Source organism: Nansenia antarctica (assembly GCF_963989245.1).
Source record: "Nansenia antarctica genome assembly, chromosome: 17".
NCBI classification, from domain to species: domain Eukaryota; kingdom Metazoa; phylum Chordata; class Actinopteri; order Argentiniformes; family Microstomatidae; genus Nansenia; species Nansenia antarctica.
This window is the reverse complement of record NC_137687.1, coordinates 27,067,370-27,072,993: the sequence shown is the minus strand read 5'-3', so window position 1 is coordinate 27,072,993 and position 5,624 is coordinate 27,067,370. Positions and strand designations below refer to the sequence as shown.

At 43.1% G+C, this 5,624-nt stretch overlaps 1 protein-coding gene across 1 annotated transcript in view; it reads left to right on the top strand.

Moving 5' to 3' along the window:
• Window positions 1–3,389: 3,389 nt before the first annotated feature.
• The window catches only part of cep350 (centrosomal protein 350), a 74,378-nt gene continuing 72,143 nt past the window's right edge, over window positions 3,390–5,624 (top strand). The window contains exon 1 of the mRNA XM_080547423.1: window positions 3,390–3,456. The gene's annotated coding sequence lies outside the window, so the exon portion shown is untranslated. The remainder of the gene's footprint in view (window positions 3,457–5,624) is intronic.

The window sequence follows — 5,624 nt, the reverse complement described above, 5'->3', positions numbered from 1 at the left end:
CCGCATATAGGACGATGTACCCTTTTCATCTCTTCTTCCTCTGAATAAAAGGAATAGGCCTACACACGCACACACACACACACACACACACACACACACACACACACACACGCATACACACATACACCTACACACACCCACACCCACACCCACACCCACACCCACACCCACACCCACACCCACACACACACACACACACACACACACACACACACACACACACACACACACACACACACACAGCATAGGCCACACAGGCATGTGTATCCCAGATCCAAACAGTATAGGCTAAAATGGTGTAGCCTATAGGAACACAGCCGACATTCAAATGATCCAAAGAATGAAAGACACGCATCCAGGTTTCACAGTTCTGGTTTGTAGTCTAATAAGTGTATGATATTGAGTATAAACATTTGGGGAACAATGAATAGTCTTGATTGATTTATTTTTTATTTTTTACTAAAAAGCTTGTAATTACGAATAGTATCCGCAAGATGGCGATATACTACTGATTTGTAAAGAGCAAAGAAATGCCGCATAAGTTCCATTTCAAACCAAAGCACCGTTTCAATGTCTTACTACGACAGTTCTCACTGATCTAAATATTACTGGATACAGGGATATTCCTTTCTTACATGTTGCTGTCAGAATGACTTGACAGACATAACCACGCAACAATCCAGTCCAGTCCAGTCCAATATATCGTAATGGGCCCATAGGTGAATGGAATAGGACAGGTGAATGGGGAGTCTGCGTGCGCGTGAATAGCCCCTGGTACTGTCTGAAATCCGTCAGTCGGTTCGTTTCTGGGGACATTTACATTTACATTTTACATTTTGGGCATTTAGCAGACGCCTTATTCCACAGCGACTTACAATCAATACATTTGACTAAGCAAGTGAATCATCAGTCCACCAGTCGTAGCAGGAAGAGTAATCCAGCTCAGGCCTGGGGCCACTGGCAGTCTCTAATCCAGCTCAGGCCCGGGGCCATTGCCAGTCTCTGTGATAGAAGGAAACATCTTCATCATCATTCTTCTTCTTCTATCACCATCTTCTAAACCTAGACTTTTTATTTGTATTTTTTTTGTATATATATATATAGACACTGGAGAAACAGAGAAACAGTACAAGGGGGGCAATAGAAGTCTTAGGGACACAGTAAAGGGGAAAAGCGTGTCTTCAGGAGACGCAGTGCTGGGGGGCAGTAGAAGTCTCAGGAGGAGCCGAATTCTTTGTTAAACTAAGCAGATCTTCACAGACACAGAAACAAAACAAAAAAACTACACAAATACACCAACATGGGGTAGCTACCACACGAGTAGATCACATCTAAGAAGTGACCTGTGGCCCTTTGGCTTTTGTACTTCCTTTCTCTCCAGCAGGGGGTGCTGCTGCTAATTCTAATTCTACCATACCAAATCCCTTGACGTTTGCACACAGTGAGATTTGGCCATTGGACTTGTCTGGCTCTCTTTGTTAGTGGTATTTGACTATTCTATCAGAGCCTATCTTCAATAGTCTAATAATCCTAACAAATACAACAATTTAAACCTATTTGATTATATTACTGCGTCTGCTTGGCGTATTCACCCTAATCTTCTTTTTCTGCACCAAGTCTCTCGATTTTTTTTTTTTTTTGGACAGACTTTGAAGAATCGCGAGATTTCCGCGCGAGCTCCAGTTTCCTGTCTGCTTACTTTGTCAATGGCGGACAGCCCGTAACCAACATCTCTGTCCTCCTAACGGCCTGGCAACATCAACATTGAACACTGTCACCCGGGAAACACAACCCGAAAGGCGGGTAGCTGCTACTGCAAACCCGAGGAACTAAACTCACAGGACAGAAGCTTTGTTGACAGGTTAACAGACCGCTGGAGACACTGGACCTGTCTGAGGCTACTGAGGGAGTTAAACGGACAGTAGAGAGTTGGTGAGTTTAGAACTATATAGGTTCTATCTCCGTTTAGGGTAGTTCAGAGATATTGAGCGTCAAAGTTTTTACATTCCATTATGTTTGGTGAGATGGAACCTTTGTATTTTATGAATTACTAACTCAAAAATGTCAACATTTTAAAAATAACACCACACAGGCATTAATAAACACCTAATGGATCAGATTATGTAAAAAACTCAATTTTGACAAAAATGGAGATAGAACCTTATAATTCTAACGTCACGACTGTTGTTGTTTACGACATCATCATCGCTTAACAGACTGGAGACACTGGACCTGTCTGAGGTAGTTGGACGGACAGTAGATAGATAGAGTTGTTGTTTACGACATCAGCATCGCTTATCGGCCCGAAGTCTAGTAGTGGAAAAGTTGCCAGTTCTCCTGATCTTCTTCAAGACATTATGACCATATTTGGGCACATTTAGCTGCATTGGGTTGATGACACAGGTACGTAAGCTGACGTTTGCAACATTTGACGTGAACTTTTAAAACGTTTAATTTGACGTTAAAGTTTGACGAAGTTAGCTAGCGGTGGTTAGCTAAGCTAGCCTGTTCCCCCGGGGGCCTGACTAACCCCTGGAATTTAAAACAGTGTGTTATAAAACTATGTTCCGTGTTATAAAACGACCGTCATATCAGCTGTGTTAAGTGTGTTTCCTTACATGTCTTTAGGGGTCAGAACCTGTTAGCGTAAGATACCATAGCCAAAGAGAATCCGAAAGGGAAACTTTGTGTTTTGTGTTTCGCAACGTTTAGACCTCCCCCGTGTCACTGCTAGCTGTGCCGGTGTCGTGACAGATAAGACAACTAAGATGTAATAATCACATAACTGGAATTACATTCTTCTCCGAGAGACACTTGTTCAACAGTATCAGGTCTGCCTTTCTGTGTTAAAGCGAAAATAACCTCCGTTTTACCTCCGTTGACTCTGCTAGTTCAGCTGGTTAGCTAAACTATGCTAAGCTAACGTCATACATTCCTGCTCTGTGGTAGTCAGTTTAATGCCTGGGTCCTGGGATGAAACGTTACCCCCCCCCAGCTAATAACTTTTTAACGAAGGTACCCTACTTATGAACAGTATTTGTGTTCTATTTGTTGTTGTTGATTTTAAGAAATTCGCTTGATAGTTTTTAGGACGTCGTTGTGTTTAGGGGATGTTTTTTATTTTTATTTTTTATTTTTTTATTTGACATTTTTTTTCACAATATTTTTATTATCATTTTTATATACCAACATCAAAGACGAGACAACAAAAGACAAAAAAAGAGAAACATACAATAACAAAATTCACAAACATAGACTTTAGGGGATGTTTCGTGGAACGGTTGTTCTCTGGATTAGATCAGGACACTTCTCCGGTTTAGCAGCAGTGAGTTTGACATTCTATTCTCTCTCCTCCTGTCCACAGTGAAAGCTGCTTTGTGTAGCTGACTGAATGTGCTGCTCCAGTCACGACCACCGGACCAGGATGAGTCTCTGATGAGGTCAGAGCTGTTTAAGGTGAGTAAGAAGCTGCTTGTTCCTTTGCGCTCGCAGCGTCTTGTGACTGACATCAGCTGTTCTTGCCTGTGGAATGCCACAAAGCTTCATATGTCTTTTTTTCCCTGGTCTATACGGATGTGATCATCGTCCGACTTGTAAATGCAATACACACACTCTATGCACTGTCCTGACGTTCCCTAGGTCTGATGCCCTTTCCGGGTACTTTGCTTTCTCCTCAATGGACAGGACCGGATCTTGACATTAATGTCTGTTCAGGCTAGTCTATAAAGTGGTCTCCAGTGGGGCTCCGGAGAGCAGGCGGCAGAGAGACCTCCTGTTTTATTGAACAGAGTGGTTTGTGGCTGTCACTTAGAGTCAGCAGTGAAACCGTCAAACCTGCTGGGGGAGAAAGGCTTTCCTTCCCTCCGTGTCTTTTTGAATAGTCAGCGATTACCTGTCTGACTCTGCACTGGCCAGCTTCAAGGTCACACGTTGTGTGTTTTATGAGTAAACTGTCACGACGTGAGAAATATGTGTGAAACCAAACGTGAGATGTCAGATTGTCCCAGGTGAAGAAGGCGGCCTGTTGTTGGTTTGTAAAACTACGGTAAATGTAAACAGCGGGATAGAAAATTGCCTTCGGAGACCTTCCCCCCCCATCATCAATTTGAGACGGTACACCTCTTGTTTTCCAGCGTGTTTCTACGTCCTAAGCTTTTGAGGAATTTGCTGTTGAACCTGTTTTAAGTGGCAGAGTGGCGTGCTGGAGTCAGCAGTATCTGTCACGCAAGATAAATGTGTTACTTCCTACACACACACACACACACCCAGCAGTAGATGTATAATTTATCCTGCTTTCAGTCAGAGACGGAGTGTAAGTGGTGCTTATCACTTCCTCTCTCTGCCAGCCCGGGGAGGGGGCGGCGGCGGTGGCGCAGGAGGTGGAGCCGCGGTCTAATGATCGCAAGGCTGGCAGATCGGAGGTTCGAGCCCCGGCTGGGGCAAGACACTGAACCCAAAATTGCCCCCAGTGAGTGAGCGGGCCGGCGCCGTGCATGGTAGCTTGCCGCCATTGGTGTGTGAATGTGTGAATGAGAGGCCGTTGTAAAGCGCTTTGGATAAAAGTGCTATATGTCCATTTTGTGGTAGAAATCGGAGGACAAGGCTCATTGTATTGCATGGAACAGAATGAGGAACCTCGGCACCGTTTGATACTGCTCCTTGTTCCATGCATGACAATGACCTTGTCCTCCCATATCTGCCTCCGTTGCTGCCAGCGTTCGGCCTAATGCAGAGCTGCCTTCAGTGTTTATGTTCACATGGAGACCAGTTGCTTCCCGGTTCTCTGTGAGCTGTTGGAGTGCATTCGTGGTATTCGTGGTATTCGTTTCCTGAATACCAGCGTCACAGTGATCCCCAGCCCAATCTTAAACCTTTGAATTAGTAGAAATGATCACATTCTGATGAGTATGTGGTTAAATAATAATAATAATAATAATAATAATAATAATATTTAAGAATAATAACATCATAACAATAATAAACGACTTTAATTTATTATCCAATGTCAACTGTTGTTTGTGATGGATGTCCGTTCATTGTTTGTTTATCGAAAATAATAACAACTATTAATCATTAAAAAAATAACACGACACAATAATAATACAATGTGACCTTGAAGCTGGTCAGTGCAGACTGGTAATCGCTGACTATTCAAAAAGGTATGGAGGGACTGAAACCCTTTCTCCCCCAGCAGGTTTGACGGTTTATCTTTTATTCTTCTAGCATTGTGACTGCCAGTGACACCTGGTCAGAACATATTTTCATCTTATGATGACAGATCTCCTGGTGAGATGTTTCATGATGAGATGTTTCATGGTGAGATGTTTAGTGAGATGTTTCATGGTGAGATGTTTCATGATGAGATGGTTCATGGTGAGATGTTTCATGGTGAGATGTTTCATGGTGAGATGTTTCATGATGAGATGTTTCATGGGGAGATGTTTCATGGGGAGATGTTTCCTGGTGAGATGTTTCCTGGTGAGATGTTTCATGGTGAGATGTTTGGTGAGATGTTTCATGGTGAGATGTTTCATGATGAGATGGTTCATGGTGAGATGTTTCATGGTGATGTTTCATGATGAGATGTTTCATGGTGAGATGTTTCATGGGGAGATGTTTCCTCA